The sequence below is a fragment of the Choristoneura fumiferana genome, chromosome 20 (assembly GCF_025370935.1).
Source record: "Choristoneura fumiferana chromosome 20, NRCan_CFum_1, whole genome shotgun sequence".
In the NCBI taxonomy this organism is placed as follows: domain Eukaryota; kingdom Metazoa; phylum Arthropoda; class Insecta; order Lepidoptera; family Tortricidae; genus Choristoneura; species Choristoneura fumiferana.
The window spans coordinates 1,184,064-1,204,610 of NC_133491.1; the positions used below are offsets into that span (position 1 = coordinate 1,184,064).

Below are 20,547 nucleotides of genomic sequence, written 5' to 3' on the forward strand. Positions count from 1 at the left end.
TACCCTGTTTATTAAAGGAAGGTACTAAAATGACGTTTCATGTGTTATCTGTTTTTATATCTCATAAAGTGATGTGCCACAACCGGTCATCACCGAAAAGTTTCGGTAAGTACCTATATTATACGTACTTACAAAACTTTAAGATATACCCCTGGTGTTGCAGATGTTTATGGGTGGTGGTGATCTCTTACTATCAGGAGACCCACTTGCTCGTTTGCCACCCAGTCGAATAAAAAAAAGATATGAACGGATCTGTGGCGTACTAACACACGTAGGGCACTTAAGACTTTAAAAAAAAGGTAAAATGGGTCTAATGAAAATGCCACCGTTTAGGAGATATTTCTACATTTTGTAGATTTTTTGATTCTAAGCAAGCTCTGCATAAACATAAAATATGATTTATCGATCATTTGCAATTATGATTTTTTTTTGGAGTCTTTTTGTATTTATTTCAACTCCAAATTCGTTATTTTTACGGGTATCCCGTGAAACCATATCGAAAATACAAACTGAGACATGGATGCACAGAAAAACCAGAAAAAGAGGCCAGCGCGCTGGGAATCGAACCCAGGTCCTCAGCAATCCGTGCTGCGTGCTATAACCCCTACATAACCGCTGGACAGGAGTCTAGACACGAATTTCTCCTATGCACACATATCTCAGGTTGCTGTCTCAGTTTGTATTTTCGATATTTGCAATTATATCGAAAACAGACATCAGAGAGTAGCACTATTTGTAATACATATGTTGGTCACATTATTTTTACATTTGACATTCATACTCTCACTTTAGTATCTTGATTTATAGATGCAGACTTGAAGACCCTTACTGTTTAAATATTTATGTGTTTATTCAGACACAAACGTGGTGTTAAAAAAGTATTGTAATTTCACCCACATTGAGGTTACTGATTGATAGTGTGGGGTACCTACATATAAGCTACTGTTTTTTGAAAATTAGTAGCATTCGAAACTAACAAAAAAAACAGTAAGTAATAAATTGGGTCTACTCTATCGTATCGCCGAATGATTGTTTGTCCTGAAATTTAATGATTGTGTTATACTCGATTGTCCTAATCGTTAATTATACCGAAACCAAGGACTTTTCATGAAATTTATAAATTTATATTTTTTGAGGGCTGGATCGGCGTCTGGTTACTGCGTCGATCACGAGCACTGCGCCGGTGTTAAATCTGTCGGTAAAAAAGAGCAAGTTCGGAAATGCTCGGCGAGCTCGACGCACGCGCACCTGTCATGGCGTCGCGTCGCGACGTTTTTTAACCAATGGGGTTGGATTAGAAACTCAGGAATTTAAGGATTTCTAATTGATTTACCAATAAATAAATGTTATGGTGGCCGCAAGCCGTGGTGGCCTAGTGGTTTGTCCTATCGACTCTCAAGCAGTGTCGTGGGTTCGAACCCCGGCTCGCACCGCTGAGTTTGTCGAAATTCATGTGCGGAATTACATTTGAAATTTACCACCAGCTTTGCGGTGAAGGAAAACATCGTGAGGAAACCTGCACAAACCTGCGAAGCAATTCAATGGTGCGTGTGAAGTTCCCAACATGCCCGTTCCCGCGTGGGAACTATGGCCCAAGCCCTCTTGTGAGAGGAGGCCTGTGCCCAGCAGTGGGACGTATATAGGCTGGGATGGAAATGTCATGTGTCATCTTCGGCGCCATTGTAACTTTGGGAAAAGTCTTTGTCATGGGATTTTCCTAGCAGTTATAGTTTTTCCAGCAGATCTGCAACCAGGTTAAAGCTTCACTTACCTCGCCTCGCTTCGCTCAGCTTTTTGTACCAGAGATGCGCTATGCGAAGATGGGTAAATGAAGCGTTTCTATTGGTTCATGAAATACACATTCCTCGCAACACATCCTCAGACATCATTGGTGGAAATGCAGCTTTATGTTTTTTTTTTATTCGACTGGATGGCAAACGAGCAATTGTCTCCTGGTGGTAAGAGATCACCACCGCCCATAGACACCTGCAACACCAGGGGTATTGCAGATGCGTTGCTAACCTAGAGGCCTAAGATGGGATGCCTCAAGTGCCAGTAATTTCACCGGCTGTCTTACTCTCCACGCCGAAACACAACAGTGCGCACTGCTGCATCACGGCAGGATTAGCGAGCAAGATGGTGGTAGCAATCCGGGCGGCATTGCACAAGGTCCTACCACCTGCAAAAAACACACCAGTGGCGTGGCGTCAGATATTTCCGTGGTAAAGCCGAAGATAAGATCGCTTACATCTTTCACAAATCCTGTTTGTCCTGTCCTATTTTGTAGGTTAATATTGGGCAAGCCGACGGAAATAGGGTTCTGCGAACGCTTCGCCACTGAAACACACACACCTGTAAATTATTTGAATAGATGAATATAAAAAAATAGTATACTTAAGTGTGCAAATTTTCACAATCATGTTTTCCTTTTACTATTGTGCTAGTGATTGTGCTCCTGCCCCAGCGCAATCGGTTTAAATCCAACCGCCGCTGAGTAATGGCCGCCGGCATGCGCGGGCGCATCAAGGACGACCGGCGCCGGCGACGGCAGTGACTCGTCCGCGATCTAATGCTGAGAATTTGCTTCTTTTAAATAATTTATATTATTACTAGCTTTTGCCCGCGGCTCCGCCCGCGTGCTATTCGGTTATCGCGCGCTGTTCCCTCGGGAACTGTGCATTTTTCCGGGATATAAGTGGCCTATGTCACTCTCTGGCCCATAAATAAACTAAGGTATATAAAAACGTTACCGCTTTTTTATAATGAAATATTTTTGGATAATTGGTATGTAGGCCCGAGAATAGGACGTAAACTATTTTACACTTCTCATGCTCGTAAATTTGGTGTTTATGCTGGATCTAGGCGATATAAAATTACTTTTCATGCTCTAGTAGTTCATAAAGTAAAATCTTCGTCTAAGACCAAGGTAATCAGTTGTCAACAGCCACAAACAAAAAAAAACTATATATTTTTTTAAATAATTTTTATTTTATGTAAAACTAAAAATCAATCAAAATAAATCAATAAAACTAAAAATTTATAATTATGTGGCAATACATGAAAGGTACCTATTAGTAAGTGACCAATTTGTTTCTAGTGTTGCCATTTCATTTCCACGTCATCGAAGTGAAAAGCAGAATGTCAAACTCGAGCGTTAAACCCATTTTCCCCTCGACGTGCCTATCCACCCTCGCCGTATCGGCTCGGGTAAAATGGCTCGCTTTATGCTCTTGTTGTACAATCTACTATTTCATTCATAATCCAGACATAATCGGATTCCCTAGCGCCACACGTCACACCTCTTCAAAAAAAAACAATGCTATGTCACCAAAATAGAATATAACAAACATTGGCTTGACCAACATTGCGCAAGCGCATAGAACCTCATACTGCGAGGCATTATCCAATTGGGCGAATTGACCGACGCACATAAATCTCAATGGGAAGCCCTAATCGTGGGAGCCCCATCCCTTCGGATGGGAATAAGTATAGTTATACTTAACCGACCGACAGTGTAGGGCAATGAAGAGCGCTTTTGCCGGTTCACTCTAGCCAACAACAATATATCAAAAAAAAAAATATCATGGGACACTTGACACCAATTGACCTAGTCCCAAACTAAGCAAAGCTTGTACTATGGAAACTAGGATAAACATACTTATATAGATAAATACATACTTAAATACATATTTAACATCCAAGACCCGAGAACAAACATTCGTATTATTCATACAAATATCTGCCCCGGCCGGGATTCGAACCCGGGACCTTAAGCTTGATTGATGATTATCTTTTACCATTAGGTACGCGCGACTTTGTGCGCGCAGAACTCGATTATCGCTATCCCGCAGGAACTATGCTTTCCGGGATAAAAACTATCCTATCCAGGGAAGGCCCCGGGACTCAAAATATCTGTATGCCGAATTTCATCTAAATCGGTTCAGCGTTTATGAAGTAACAACAAAATAAACAAATAGACACACACTTTCAGACTGACAATTTAATTGTCATTTTGGGATTTTACTAAATATTTCAAAATAAAAACAATTAAAACTCTATCTAGTGCCAGCCACGAAGACGCGTGATTTTGTCAAAATTAAACATTAATGACGATGTCATGCCGTGGTTCTTATTATAATGTCATTATGTGCCGTGGTTCTTATTACAACGCGCGTCATCGCGAATGACTATGTACCTGTTCCTGTTATAATTGGCTGTTAGAAACCATTAATCATGAGAGTCAGACCATACAAAATCCGATCTCTCACTAAAATTAATTAGGTAGTTATATTATGCCTAAATTAGAGTATGGTTAAATAAATTCTTCATACGACTATAAGCTGAAACGGCATACCGTTATCCATGATAACTCACGTCACAGCGCCATCTATCGAGAGCAAAGTCAATCTATCCGCAGACTAACTGTGAAGGAGACTGTCGAACGCTATTAGTGCTACTACATAGTAAAATATCTATGGGAATTCCAAAAATTATATCATAGATTTCATGGCAAATGAACTATGCCAGATTTTACGACTCGAGGCCACGGTTCCACTGAGGCGGAGACGAGTGGAGCGGAGAGAAGACGTGTAGGGATCGACCAAAGGGATCGACCAATCATATAGTTGAAATCCACATCTCGTCTCCGCCTCATTAGGCTGCGGCTCCACTGAGGCGGCAACGAGCGGAGCGGAGAGGAGATGTGTAGGGATCAACTAATCCCTACACGTCTGATAATAATGAGGCGGAGACGAGATGTGTGTGGATTCAAGTAATATGATTGGTCGATCCCTACACGTCTCCTCTCCGCTCCGCTCGTCTCCGCCTCAGTGGAGCCGCAGGGCTTGCATTGACGGAACTGCGGCGAATTTCAAAAGGGCTAACTACGTCTGGTGACCTGTATGTATTTTTGTCTGTTTTTTTTAACCCCCGACGCAAAAAGAGGGGTGCCATAAGTTTTACCGCTATGTGTGTCTGTCTGTCTGTGGCACCGTAGCTCTTAAACGGGTGAACCGATTGGAATGCGGGTTTTTTTATTTGAAAGCAAGTTTTGTAGCGATGGTTCTTCGATATGTTTCATCAAAATTGGTTTAGACGTTTTGGAGATATTAAACTTTGAAATGACAATGTCGGGGTTTTTCAACTTTTCAAGTTGGTTTAACTGTTTTTGGCCTGCTCATTTTGAACATAAAAGAGGAATGGTAAATTTTGCCTATATTATTACCTACAAGCTTTTATTTAGTTTCACCTGTCCCGTTGTCTGTCTGTCTGTAGTCAAATCTTGCAAGTTGAATTTGACCAACTTCTAATAGTCGGATTGAATACAATAATCTGGTAGTGACATCCTGGTAGTCTGGCCAGGATCGTCTCCGCAGGACGGAACTCTTTAACTTTTCTTTAGTTTGGGTGACTGCAGGTAAAGTTGACAAAAAAATCTTGTATTAAAAATGAAATTTTGACCAAAAACTTATTTTTAAATAAATTTTAAGTACAAACCAAAAAAAAAATTGTTTTCACATTTAAAAATTATGATTTCTCCACCAGATGGCGTTAAATATCAACGAGGTTCTAAGTCATAAGTTGTATGATGACGAATTCAAGGCAGAGTTTTGACTTAATAAGGCTTTATGGAACAAGTAACTTAACGCACCTAATAATAATTTGAAGCGTGGGCGGCTGAGTCAGCGCAGCGCAGGCGCATTCCACTTGCTGGTCCAGTAAATGGCAAAAGTAGCGGCGACTTTATAAACCCACTCGAAACTTTGCCCGCATCCCTCAAAAACTGCACTGTCCTGGGATAAAAGATAGCCTATATCAATTAGGGATCTTGTATTGTATTGTATTGTAACTCTTTACAATAACAATACATTTTTAACCCGCGACGCAAAAAGAGGGTGTTATAAGTTTGACCGCTATGTGTGTCTGTCTGTGGCACCGTAGCTCTTAAACGGGTGGGCCGATTTGAATCCGGTTTTTTTTAAGTTCTACAAGTTGATGATGATAGTTTGAAAACCAGCGCTGAGATTGGGACCCATTGCCTAACCTAGCAGTAAGCTTAGCTTAGTAAACCTTCTTAATGTTTTCATCATCATCATCATCATCATCATCATCAGCTGCATCTGTCCACTGCTTCGCAACAAAGGCCTCCCTCTAACAACGCCACAATGACAACGCACCGCTTGCATCCGCCTGTTGCCCACAACTCTCACGATGTCGTCAGTCCACCTGGTGGGAGGCCTGCCAACGCTTCGTCTTCCGGTTCGTGGTCGCCACTCGGAGACTTCGCCCCCCCAACCGTTATCTGTTCTTCGAGCGATGTGGCTCATATTCTGCGAGCTATGTCGATGATTTTAGATGTAAAATTTTATTTCACTTTTATTTTTTTAGGTTTTAACCTCTGATGCAAAAAGAGGGGTGTTATAAGTTTGACCGCTATGTGTGTCTGTTTGTCTGTCTGTAGCACCGTAGCTTTTAAACGGGTGGACCGATTTGAATGCGGTTTTGTTTTATTTGAAAGCAGGTTTTCTAGCTATGGTTCTTAGATATGTTTCATCAAAATCGGTTCAGCCGTTTTTGAGATATTGAACTTTGAAGTGACAAAGTCGGGGGTTCTCCAACTTTTCGTTGTTTAGCTTATGCAATGAAGATATTCTATTTCAATCTACTCTTTTCTTAAAGTATTGTAATAATTTCGCTATGCAGTAACAGGTGGCGCTAGAATCGCTACGGTTATTTATGTTTAAGTAGTTAAGTACTAAGGAAGGATGCAATAACACATTATAGTCCTTGAATGCGGCGTATAGCCCTTCTAAACATAGATTTTTATATATATCCAGGAATGTAATCATATAAAACGTGATAAACAAACAAACACCGGACCTACCTCACGCATGTTTGCTATAAAAGAGGATTACAAAACTATAAACGATTTTATTTTTATCAAAGTACCTGTTCATTCCATGAAAATTCTGTAGAGGGAGACGTAAGATGGCTTAGTATGCTGTCAGAGTGAGAGAGAATAAGAGCCGTGATTTGTGGATTTATATGGGATTATTGAATTTATTTATAAGCATAGCTGAAGTCCGTTGACTTTAGTTAAAGAATGTTTATGGAATTTAAATGTTATTTATAGACGTGATTGACAGTATTTTAAAAATAAAATTAATTTAACCGATAAAACATACATTTACCAATTTATTTCGGGGATCCCGGAAAAGGCTCAATTTTTTTTAAGTAGGATAATTCTACTCCACCAATAAAGGTTTGACATTCCGGGTCTAGAATTTTGTCTAGAACTTACTAAGCACCTCATTTACACTTATAAAAAATCTTAATAGTTTTAAAGATTTTTTTTCTCCGAATGACTTCAAAGTTCATACATATTTAGGGTTCATATTATGTTTATATGTTTCTAAGCAAGCCGAGCTTTATTTAGAATTTCGTTACATTGTATTGGCAAAAAGTTATCACTATACTAAGAACAATAATCTTATTATAACCGTTGTATTGTTTTTTTGGTGAGCGCCCGTTAAGGATAGCGCTTTAGATACTGAACTAAATAAGTTAATGAAATATTAACTGACTCGTTGATACTTAGACCCTAAAATACCAAAGCTTTTTTGTAAAATTCTAAGTCTCTATCTATTACCTATATTATCATCATCTCCATCAGCCGGAAGACGTCCACTGCTGAACAAAGGCCTCCCCCTTAGAACGCCACAATGAACGACAACTCGCGACTTGCATCCACCGGTTTCCCGCAACTCTCACGATGTCGTCAGTCCACCTGGTGGGAAGCCTGCCAACGCTTCGTCTTCCGGTTCGTGGTCGCCACTCGAGGACTTATCTCCCCTAACGGTTCTCTGTTCTTCGAGTGATGTGGCCCGCCCATTGCCACTTCAACTTGCATATTTTTTCAGATATATTATGTCGATGACTTTAGTTCTTCCGATTCGGTGGTCGTGGTTCGTGGTATTATATTAAAATGTGTAACAAAAAATAGGTTAGTTATAAATCCCGTAGAAATCTCAAAAACCTACTTAGACAAGTAGTTAGTACTTAGTAGTTTGTTACTTAAAAAAAGGTTTTAAGGTTGACTGGCAGAGACCCTTGAGGCATTCGCATTTGTATTTAAAACACTTTTCTCGTAACCTTTCTGTGTTTCCTTTTTGTATAATTAAGAGTATAAACAAACAAAAAAAATACCTTCCAAATTTCTGTTCAGTCCTGGTACTCTTTCATTGCCTTTTTAAAATTTAGTGAAGACAATAACATGAAATTGTTTTTCATTCACTACATCAGAATTTCAGCTGTCAGAACCCACATGACTTTAAAACTTAAAGCAGCGAATACAATCACGTTAACAGGAGTGTTCGGTCCAAAAACATGCGCTCGCGCAGGACGTTCCAAGAACGCCACGACGATGACGTGACGTTACGCGTGCCACAGAACATAATTATAATAGAATAACTAATGTTATTACACATGGAGGACATTTGGGGACTTTGCCCAACAGTGGGACACAAACCCACGCTAAATAATAATACTACCCATGTGTAAAAACAAAATTTGGATTAGTAAACGTGTTTTCTTTCACGGTCCCAAATCCCCAAACCAAATTTCATCACGATTTATTAAGTACTTTAAACGCGAAACATAACAAACATACTCATTCACAGACATACACGTACACATTAAATAAATAAATAAATATCACGGGACAATTCACACCAATTGACCTAGTCCCAAAGTAAGCTTAGCAAAGCTTGTGTTATGGGTACTAAGTAACGGATAAATATAATTATATAGATAGATACATACTTAAATACATATTAAACACCCAAGACCCGAGAACAAACATTATTATTTTTCATACAAATATCTGCCCCGACACGGGAATCGAACCCGGGACCTCAAGCTTCGTAGTCAGGTTCTCTAACCACTAGGCCATCTGGTCGTCAACATTGTTACCTATAAGCAAAGAACTCTTTTGCTTATCTATCTATCGACATAGATATGTATACTTTAAACGAGAAATTCTAATCAGAATCCCGGAAACTGCTCAAAGAAATTTGGTATGTGGGGTTTTCGGGAAGACAAATCGCTCTAGCTTGGTCTTATCTCTCGAGCAGCAAAGCTCGGTCGCCCAGGTACTCAATTTATTACACCACCATTTTGTGTATACTCCAACGTAATTATAATTCCATAAGCTAAAATGAAATTGTAAAATTGGTAAAGCAGTAAAATTATGAGCTAATAAGCTACGGTGCTTAACTTATTCACTGCCACCGACGCATACATGCGTTTTCGGAACTGCGCCCAATGCCGCTATCATAGTTATTCATATATTTTGAACGCACATGTGGAAATCAGGTGGCAGTGAAAAGGTTAAAATGATGGATACACCCGACTCTATTGCCAAGGTAATAAGAGTGTGTAGATCGTTTTGAGCACTACAACTGCTTGTCTACTTATGTTGCTGACTATACATAACTAATTGATAATTCAGACTTTACCTTGCGCAGGGTCATAATTAATGAACTACAACCTTACTTTGCTACCATGCAACGAAACCGCTATAGTATAGTACTCTGCAGAGCAGAGTAGCAAAGTAATAGGTAGTTTATGACATTCGCAGTCAAACTAATTCATACAATATGATTTTCAGGTGGGGGTTGAGCGTCTTCGCCCTTGCGTAGTTATATAGTATTCCATTGTCCCCATGAAGCGATTCGCTTTATCTTTCCTAAAGCGAACTCCTGTGGAATAGAATTCGCTCATATGCCATCGTCTGCGTTTTCAGATAGATCCAATCTAGTTGCAGGGCTCTTCAATCTAGAGGGAATACGCTGCCACTGAACCAGTCAGTTTTGCAGGTGGTAGGACCTTGTGCAAGGTCGGCCGGATTGCTACCACCATCTTGCTCGCTGATCCTGCCGTGAAGCAGCCAGTGCTTGCACTGTTGTGTTTCGGCGTGGAGAGTAAGACAGCCGGTGAAATTACTGGCACTTGAGGTATCCCATCTTAGGCCTCTAAGTTGGCAACGCATCTGCAATCCCCCTGGTGTTGCAAGTGTCTATGGGCGGTGGTGACCTCTTACCATCAGGAGACCCACTTGCTCGTTTGCCATCCAGTCGAATAAAATAAAAAAGGCAGATATACATTTGGCCGCATCTGATCTTTTCATCGGGTGAGATATTATATTTTTTACTATATTGTGAAAACAAAAAAAATGCATATTACTATTAAGCAAATAATTAAATTAACGCTACGCTAATAGGTAGGTACAGTCACCAGCATTAATCTCTGCCACAGCGGAGCGTGCAAAAATATCTGACACGTCCGTCCGGCCGTAAATAATAGAGTCGTATCAGATATTTATACACGCTTGTCGCGTCAGATATTGGTGCTGGTGACTTTTTTTTTTATTTGTCTGGATGGCAAACGAGCAAGTGGGTCTCCTGATGGTAAGAGATCACCACCGCCCATAAACATCTGCAACACCAGGGGTATTGCAGATGCGTTACCAACCTAGAGGCCTAAGATGGGATACCTCAAGTGCCAGTTATTTCACCGGCTGTCTTACTCTCCACGCCGAAACACAACAGTGCAAGTACTGCTGCTTCACGGCAGGATTAGCGAGCAAGATGGTGGTAGCAATCCGGGCGGACCTTGCACAAGGTCCTACCACCTGCAAAACAGACAGACAATACTACTATACAACAGACTGTACTATAAAGAGCCACCGAAATACAGGATGCTATTTTTCCAAGCTCTTCAAATTGGCCCGTTTAATTTTGCCCATTGTATATCTGAATGACATGACTGTCAAACGTGAAAACTTTTGTTTACTTCTACGAATAAATCTGCACTCAGAGATCATCGGCTGGTGTTTTTATTTTACATTATTTTCCTCAAACAATAGCAGCGCCGGCGCCGGTCAAGGTTTTAGTCTTAAAATGTTATTTATTATTTTGTTCGTTTATTTATAGACATAATGCTAAATGTGTAACCATTTTTAACTACTCGTACATATATATTTCGTTTATGGCCCATCCACAGGGCCTTAAAACCAGCCAGGGCTTGAAATCTTTAAACGCTTTGACTTTTGACAGAAAATAAGCTTGTTATAAACAAGTATAATTCAAAAAATCATTAATTTGTTGATGCAAGCGTCACTTTGCTAAGTTCCATCATTATTAACAAACCTTTTTGTCTATTATTATTAACTTTTTTTTTCAGTAAAAAGAATTTAGACTTGACACTTTTTAAATAATACGCGTTCTCGAAAATTATCTTATCCTTTTAATAACTTCCACAATCATTCATTGTAATTAACCTGTATTTTGTGTTGAAAAATTCTGTCTGCCTAGTTTATTCCTGCGCATTCTTCTTGGCAATGATTCTTTCCGAAAAAAGTGACATATAAAATAGCCCTTTGTTTGTGGCCTACATACAGAATAAACGTCTTGATTTGAAAAGGTTCCACCCTGGGTCATGATTCAGTTTGTTCGACACACCAGGGGCCTTTCTGAAAATCAGCGCTGAGCTAACGAGCCCAGCACAAGCTGCAATGAGACTGGCACCCTTTGCCAAATTCTTTAGCAACTACAGTATTTTTTAATGTAATCAACTTGTTCTTTGGCAATAAACATTTTATATTCCATTTCTTTTTTATTTAGATTTTTGATTTTGAATCAAAAACTCCCGCTGTTTCCAAACCCAACGATGAAACAGTGAGTTAACGCGCCCGCGCAGCTAAAGCCATCCGTCCACTCGTTGAGGCCGCCGCATTGACCCGCTTCGCCTTATACAGCAGCGCCATCTGGCCCGGTCCGGCCTTCGCCGGGGACGCGGGTAGGCTTTTTGGAATGATGCACCAAGGTCACGGTTATGTGGGTAAACAATGACGTGAACACGCTGTATATTGATGTGTTGGGAAAGTTTTCATTCTGTTTTAATATAATGCTTAATTTTATTCCGGCAATTTCTTCACGATCTTAAAATAGTAACCATGGCCTTTAAAATATGATGGACACTAAAAATCTATTAAAGCGTAGTTATTACCTATTAACATGTTGTTAAATTGAAGACATCCAATTACTCAATTATTCGTGATGCAACTTAAAACTAATTTGTTTGTACCGAGTTGTAAGTAGTAAAAGATGTAAGCGATAGCGATATTTATTTATAATATATATATTGGTGTAAAAATTCGTTTGATTATGTAAATCTACTATTATTAAGAAGCCCCTCTTGTTCTGAGAGGAGGCCTGTGCCCAGCAGTGGGACGTATATAGGCTGGGATGATGACTATTATTAAATTATTTTTCTCGGGGTTCTGATCACGGTCCCGTGATTTGAAAGGCATTCATGGGGCCGAAGCCAACATGAAGACGCCTTTGGCACCATATGATAAAAAAAAATTAGATGGGCTCAACTATCCCCTAATACATCATTGATAACTTGCTAAAGGACAGTCTCCAGAATTGCCAAACTATGAATAGGCGAGTTGGGATGCAGTGGATGGGATTACCAGGATATGGGGTGATATAACGGCCACCTACTATTTAAATCTGTCATAAATTCTACTAACGACTCGCTATTACTATTGTTGTCATCATCATCATCATGTCAGCCGACAGACGTCCACTGCTGGACATAGGCCCCCCAAAGGCCCAACCCTCCCTACTATTGTAGTACTAAGTGGAATTTTAACTCTATTGATTCCCACTCCGATGGTCGGTCGAATGACAATGACAACCGACTGCTGGAGTGTCGACACACGCTGACGATGCCTCGGACAGTGGCGTAGCTACTGGAGGGCTAGACGGGGCAGTGCCCCGAGGCCCCAAGCTCAGGGGTCCCTCAGACTCTGATTTACAAACTATAAATGACAAATCTGGAGTACGTCGAATTCGGAACACGACGAATATGGAACAAATTATTTTAAATAGTTTAGTTGGGGCCCTAGTTTATTTTTTGCCCCAGGGCCTTTGGTTACGGAGCTACGCCACTGCCTCGGAAACAGGTGAAATATTAGTTTTGGTGGTTTTGGTTGTGGGTTTATCTAGTTTCACTAGCAACAAAAGTGAAGTTAAAGAATAACATGACCGTGCTTTGGATCCTTTTTGTTGAACTACGTCCAAATAAGAATCCGCTGTTCTTTTTTGCCATAGAACACAAGCTATCTGACACTTGTGCAATTTCTTCCAATCGCCAGCCAATTGATTGATAAGGCGTTGACAACGCAAATTAAAGCATGCTGTCGGCAAACTAGCGACTAGCAGCTAAGGGTACGCTTCCGTACGAGCGGAGCAAAGACGATCGATTTAGCCGTTAGTTTGTAGTGGCTTATATCAGCGAACTATTATGTTTTTACCTTGATGGTTACAGGAGTACAGGATTGTTTAACACCATGTGGGCTATTTGGAAGAAATCAATTTTAGCGATAAGACCGCCTATAGTCAGCCATTTGTTTTGTGTTTTGTAATAAAAAATTGTATTGTAAAATTACAAACTCCCTTACGAGTATTCCCACACAAACGGCGGTAAGACGTGAAATGACACAAATTGACATAAATTGTGTCAATGCGAGATCTCTATCTAAGTTTTATGACACGTAAACCGAAGAGTGGGTCACCCTAATCTTTATGACTCCTTGTCATAATAAAAATCGCAGTTTATGACTACAATTATGACACACTGGTGTTGCCGTGATGTGGGTGTCCATTCATTGAAAAGTATTTTATTCAACATACTAAATCTTTTCAATTTTTCATTTAGAAATATTTAATACGTTGTGTGTCAGTCGTAGAATGTTTTATATTTACAGATGGAAGAAGTTGCATTTACGCTCTTGTGTTTTTGGTCTGTTAAAAAGGGATATACGAGTATGCTATGGAGATAAAAAAACAATCAATAAGTCATTTGCAAAGTTAAAGTGTTTAAGTCATTTTAAGGGTCAATCAAGTTTTTAGTATATGTTATTATATTATATCCGGTAACCCAGGAGACATCTGCAGTGTATAAAACACCTCTTACCTTATATGTAGAAAGAAAGAAAGAATTAATTTATTTACCTAAATTCGGCACAACAAAAATAAATAAAATTACAAAAACAGACAATCTTATACAATATTAGGCACCAAGAGAGAAAATAAAATAAACATTGTGCCGAAAGAAGTAAAAAGGGTCATACTCAGCGTACTGCTACAGCAAGCCGCAGCAGTCAGTTTTCAGTATGACCCTTATTACTCGTAACTTTATTACTACAGCTGTATTGGTACTTTCGTAGAGCAGACCTTAAACGCATTCATACCGAGTGGATGTTTCTCTTAATTACCCCCACATCGTACATCAGGGATACCTGGGCCAATCAACTTTTTTACCCACACTAATCTGTCCGCGACATCTTTCAAACAATTACAGATTTTTGTAAGTAAACATGTTTTTTATGCAATTTAATAAATGGTGTACATGTACATGAATACATGCCATCCTACGTAAGTTCAACCTATTAAACCGTGGAATATCTTGTTGGAAGTACGATTTTTTGGTAACGCCAGAGACAATTTTGGTAAGGCAGGAGACGCCCAAAGTGTGGGTAAAATAGTTGATTGGCCCACCTACACTTGGCTAGATTTTTTTTAGCATGCTTAGAAGATGAGCCATGAAGGGATTGCCTTAGAACTGTCACAACTCCTAACTTAGAGGATTTGTACCCCATAAAAATCATACTTTTAATAAGTAGCTCAGGAGATGTTACCATGGCAACAAGCTACACTAAAAATTTAAATCGACTTGTAGTGTGAAAAAAAAAACAAAAGTAGGTAAACAAAACATTATAAACAATGTCTTAACTTAAGTAGGTAGGTACTTAGCATTTTAAACTGTTTTTTTTATTTCATAAAATTAGATTTTAAAACTTACCAATTCAGTATCGTTCTCTGTAAATGCACTTCACTTCACTGTATCACGGTCACAAGCACACACACTATTCTTTATTAGTTTCATTAGTCTTGTTAGTTTCAGATTGTCGTTTCATTTCAAGGCCACGTCGTTGCTGTATTTAAGTTATTTTTAACCTGAAACAAAAGAAGTATTGATAAAATAATTGTAATAACCGTTGATTAGTTGTGTTGGGTACACTGACGACTGCAGCTGTTTTATTTTGAGTGCTATACTTGTGAGTGGCTGAATGACAAACTCCATTGCCAATTACAGAGAAAAAATACAAATATTTATGATGTGAGGCATTATGGAGTTTAAAAAATACATGAAAAAAAACAAGAGCACTTAAAAGAAAAAAATATAGAGCGATAAATAAAATTTGGAATTTTTCTAAGTAAGTAGCTACAGGAATGTAATTTTTTTAAAGTTACCTAACATTGGTCCGCATTATTTTTTAAAGCTACTAAGAAACCATGATTACTATAAAAAAAAAACAGTGACTCAATCATTGCCATCAAGGAAAATAGACACCGCTTGTATAAACGATATAAATACCAAATAAAAATAACACAGTTTATGTTAGCATGTGTTAAGCTCTTTGAATACAAAAAAACTTGAACTAGAATGTTCATTCGTTTTAAAATTTTTACCTCTATCTAGGCATACGCGGCGGGCACAAAGGCAGATAGTCAATAAGAGGCACCACAGATAGTACTTCGTTAAAATAATTTTATGCTTATCTGTGCTCCGTAGATTATCTGCGTCGAAACATTTTCTCACTTGTGCGTTTATTTTTAATTTAGTTTTTTGTCGTGGGAAGGCTTTTAGGTGCCTGTATTTTTTGTTTTGTATGTTGGTAGAAAAAATGTCAAGTTGTTGTTTTATTGGATTTGATACGCTTGGCTCGCTGTTAATTAGTTTTTTATGTTACCTACCCATAAAGGAGAAGTGCGACAATGAGGAGTATAGTCTGTCAAAAAAGAGAAGAAATTAAAAAGTGGCAACACTGTAGTGTCATCCCTTTCAAACCCTGTCAAACCAAAAAGGGAGGACACTACAGTGTTGCCACTTTTTAATTTCTTCTCTTTTTTGACAGACCATAAAGTCATAATAATACAATACATTGGGCCTGCGTGGGGGGGGAATACGGCCCAAGCCCTCTGATTTTGAGACGAGAGCAGTGGGACGTATAGTCGTAAGTATATAGACTGGGGGATGCTAATAATGATGAAAATATTTTTATTTTCAGGGTCAATCAACTTTTTAGTGTAGCTGGTTGCCATGGTAACGTCTCGTGGGTTACTTAGTAAAAGTATGATTTTATGAAGATTTTATTGGTACAAATCGACTAAAGTTAGAATTTGTGACAGTTAAAAAAAAATCCTTTATGGCTAATCATCATTAGGAAAGCATGTTAAATAGTATACATTGCAAGCATTTTTCTAAAAATGTATCAGTGTTGTCTCCTGGGTCATAGGACAGAGTAACAACACTAAATATGACGGAGTAAACAGAATAATATTTTTTACCCAGGTTCCAGTTTTCTATTTTTCAAAATAAAGATACTACAACTTAAAAGTTTGCTCAGCTAGCTACTGGAGTAAAACCACATTTCATCGCTACCGCGCAGGTAACTCTGCCCACGCGCAGCCTTGGCGCGCCGCAGTTTCCTGACGCATACGCTGTTACATGTGGCCAAAGTTTTTGAAATGCTTGCTTTAAATTATACTTAATATTAATATAAAGGTCTGTGTAAATTCTCTGCTTCTTATATTACACTAGCCTGTTACCCGCGACTCCGCCCGTGTAGAATTCTTTTATCGCTATCCCGCCGGAACTATGCAGTTTCCCTGGATAAAAACAATCCTATGTCCTTCCCGGGACTCAAACTATCTATATTCTGAATTTCATCTAAATTGGTTCAGCGACAACGGCTTACAAACTTATTATTATTACTTATATTAGTAGGAACAAGGATGCAGTTTTATTAATAAGATAAAATGATTTTTCCGGCGGACAAAAGCTAGTATCGAAATAAGCTTTAAGGCTGCATTTCAACCAGAGATGTGCTAAGATTACTTTTTCACACAGATATAGATTACACTAGATAACGCAAACACCTCAATCTGTATGAAAACCAACCGTGTCACTTTTTTATATCTACTAGACATCTCAAGAGCGAATTAGCGATGTGAATTCCCCGATGTCCGCGCAAAATCGATTTAAATGCGCCGCCCGCCCGCGCCGTGGGGCTCAGTCACTAGTCATGATTAGTCAGTTGGCAGTCAGTCTTTGTATGGGGCCAACCCCGATGTTTGGTCGGGGTTCGGACACGCGAAGTAGATGCATTTGCGTAATCTAGTGTAATCTATATCTGTGGTTTTTCTTGAACGCCTCGCTCCGCTCAGCTGTTTCCACCAGAGATGTGCTGTGCGAGGATAGGTAAATGAAGCGTTTAATTGATTCATGACAAATTCCTCGCAGCACGTCCTCGCACATCCTATCTGGTATAAACACAGCCTAATCCAACGGCTGTCAAATAACTTATTCGAACTTAATTGACAAACATTGTCAAGCCGCCATTAGTATATATTACTATGCGTCGGTCCGTCTGTACACAACGATAAATATAACGCGTTAACGTCGGGTTTACCCTATTAGCATATAAATGAAAAGGTTTCACTTTTACTAAATAACTTTCACCTAATATAGATAACTTTTATTGAGATTTACCTAACAATATAGTTTATTCCATGCTTTTGGTTTATTGAAAACCACACACTGCGTAACTGTCAGTGTTAAAATTCACTCAATGTATAATAATATTGCTAGAGTATTTTAAATATATAAAATAATAAATCTATAGAATGTTGAAACGAGCTATTATGTAATTCTGCAAAACGTTAATGATTTACTAGGTACTTATTTTACCAGTTTGTTTTTTTTTTTTTTTTTATTCGACTGGATGGCAAACGAGCAAGTGGGTCTCCTGATGGTAAGAGATCACCACCGCCCATAGACAACTGCAACACCTGGGTATTGCAGATGCGTTGCCAACCTAGAGGCCAAAGAAGGAATACCTCAAGTGCCAGTTATTTCACCGGCTGTCTTACTCTCCACGCCGAAACACAACAGTGCAAGCACTGCTGCTTCACGGCAGGATTAGCGAGCAAGATGGTGGTAGCAATCCGGGCGGACCTTGCACAAGGGTTACTATATTTCTTTTTTTTTTCAAAAATAAGGCTAAAGCAACTGGCCCCACGTATACTGCGAAGAGCGAACTTCGAAGTTCGTATCTTCCCGTCCCGCTGACGCTTATTTTGTTTACGAGAGCGAGAGGGACGGTGTGATACGAACTTTGATTCTCGAATTTCGTAGTAGCCCCTGTCCTGTCCTGTTTAGGGCACTTGTCCCACTGCCGACGACGAGCGAGAAGCGAGCAGAGCGAGTAACTAGAAACGAGTGGGCGAGCAGTGAAAAGCGAGTGTTCGAGCACGACGGGCGATTACTCGCTCTACTCGCTCGAGCCGGGCGGCCGCCAAGCTAACAGCGCTGAGCGAGTATCGCTAAGCTAGTTTTATAGCTCAGCGAGTCTTGCTCTTGTCGCTGCGACAAATGATGTAAGAGCGAGTTCTCGCCGGCAGTGTGAACCGCCAGCGATCAACTATTAATATATGTGTCTCTTTTAGTCACACAGGATCTTATATCTTTTGTTCGTTTCTTGAGCGAGAAAATAGTTGATAGCCAATCGTTTCCTCGCCGGCGGTGAGACAGCTGCCTAGTGTTGGGTCGGTTGATAAGAATACTGAAATGGCCGCAGTACTTTTGTATTTTTAACAAACTATTATAGCTATCTACTCTATTCGTATCTTTATTTTTGTTTGCCTAATTTCAACAGTTAACTCATATATATTCGGAAAACTATATAAAAAGAGGTCGAAGGGTCGTGGGTTCGAACCCCGGCTCGCACCTCTGAGTTTTTCCAAATTCATGTGCGGAATTACATTTGAAATTTACCACGAGATTTGCGATGAAGGAAAACATCGTGAGGAAATATGCGCAAACCTGCGAAGCGATCCAATGGTGCGTGCGAAGTTCCCAATCCGCACTGGGCCCGCGTGGGAACTATGGCCCAAGCCCTCTTGTTCTGAGAGGAGGCCTGTGCCCAGCAGTGGGACGTATATAGGCTGGGATGATGATATAAAAAGATTATATTCATATTCACAAGTTAAAAATATAGCAAAATCTATGCAAAGGCCGTAATTTCTAGCGCACTATCTCTTTCTGTCTTCTACTTTTACCTAGTAACAGAAAGAACTGAAGAAAACCATTGTGATTCAAAGTGTGTAAAAATACACACAGTCGCAAATAAGGACCTCCTCCTTTAGTCCTTAAAAAAGTGATAAATCACGAACCCACTCAAAACCCGCATTATTCCATTCACGCACCAAATTAAAACTAATTAATTACTTTTTTAATCACAAGGCGTTACAACCTAATAGATTCACTTCTTATACGCCCTACAACTTTGTCCCACAAAGGGGCCGGAAAAACGGGTGTCAAATTGTTAATACAATAAGGGAAAGTGGTGCATACAAGTTGGCCCCTTTAACTTAGTACCTACAAGGTCGGAGGTGACACTTTCTCTGACAGTAGGGCAGTCAATATTTGACATGGAGTGACACTTGTCAAAATTTACTAAATTTATGCTAGTTGGAAGTGAATAGAATAACTACAGGCTCTAATGGAAATGTTAGTGAAAATGAAAGCTAAGTTAAAATTTAGTCGATATTTGTATAATTGTATACCAACTCTTTGAATTTTTTCGGAATATTTCAGTGGATTATTCGGTTATCTTGGCTGAACGCAATTGTAAAAGTTTTTCGTCGGAATTTTTGACTTAACAGGGAGAGTTTCAAAACAATACGGTATTTGACAACTCCTGATTTTGCCATATCTTAATATTATTATGAAAATATAGATATACAGATAGTGTTTAGCGAAGAGAAAATTTAAATCGGTTGAAAATTGGATTTATAGTGATTTTTTCAAAAATCTATATACCTGTCTCTTTCTCAAACGCTTTTCTCTATGCAGCAAGTATGGCGGTACTGGCGTGTGACGTCACATTCCAGTATGTCTTTCTCTGTCTAATATTGAATTTCAAACCTTTATAACTTTGTTATTTGTAAAGGTAGCTTAAAAATTGTTTTTCTATTCGATAACAGGCATTGTGTAGTTTTAATTTATAAAACATATGCAAAATAGTCAAATACCGTATTGTATTAAAAAGTTATCCCCGTGTCTCACGAGGACTTTACTTCCATAGTCTGTTTTTCCAGATAGATATACTGAGCGGCAAAAACTCTAGCCCTCAAATATATAAATAAATATATATAAATTATTTTCATTTTCATTTTTCATTTTCATATGCAGAATCGGTAATTTTGTATGAAGGTGGGGCAAATTTTGTGCCGCTGACTACGAATAAATATTTATTCGTATTAATATTATTTTTAATAATTAATTGTATTAATCGTATTAATAATTAATAAATATAAATATTATTCGTAGGCCGCTGAGTATAATCCTAGG

At 39.0% G+C, this 20,547-nt stretch overlaps 1 protein-coding gene across 3 annotated transcripts in view; it reads right to left on the reverse strand.

Annotated features, from left to right (window-relative positions):
• The window catches only part of form3 (FH2 domain-containing protein formin 3), a 124,579-nt gene that overhangs the window by 95,214 nt on the left and 8,818 nt on the right, over positions 1–20,547 (reverse strand). For all 3 annotated transcript variants that reach the window (XM_074103487.1, XM_074103486.1, XM_074103485.1), the window contains exon 2: positions 14,932–15,086. The gene's annotated coding sequence lies outside the window, so the exon portion shown is untranslated. The remainder of the gene's footprint in view (positions 1–14,931; positions 15,087–20,547) is intronic.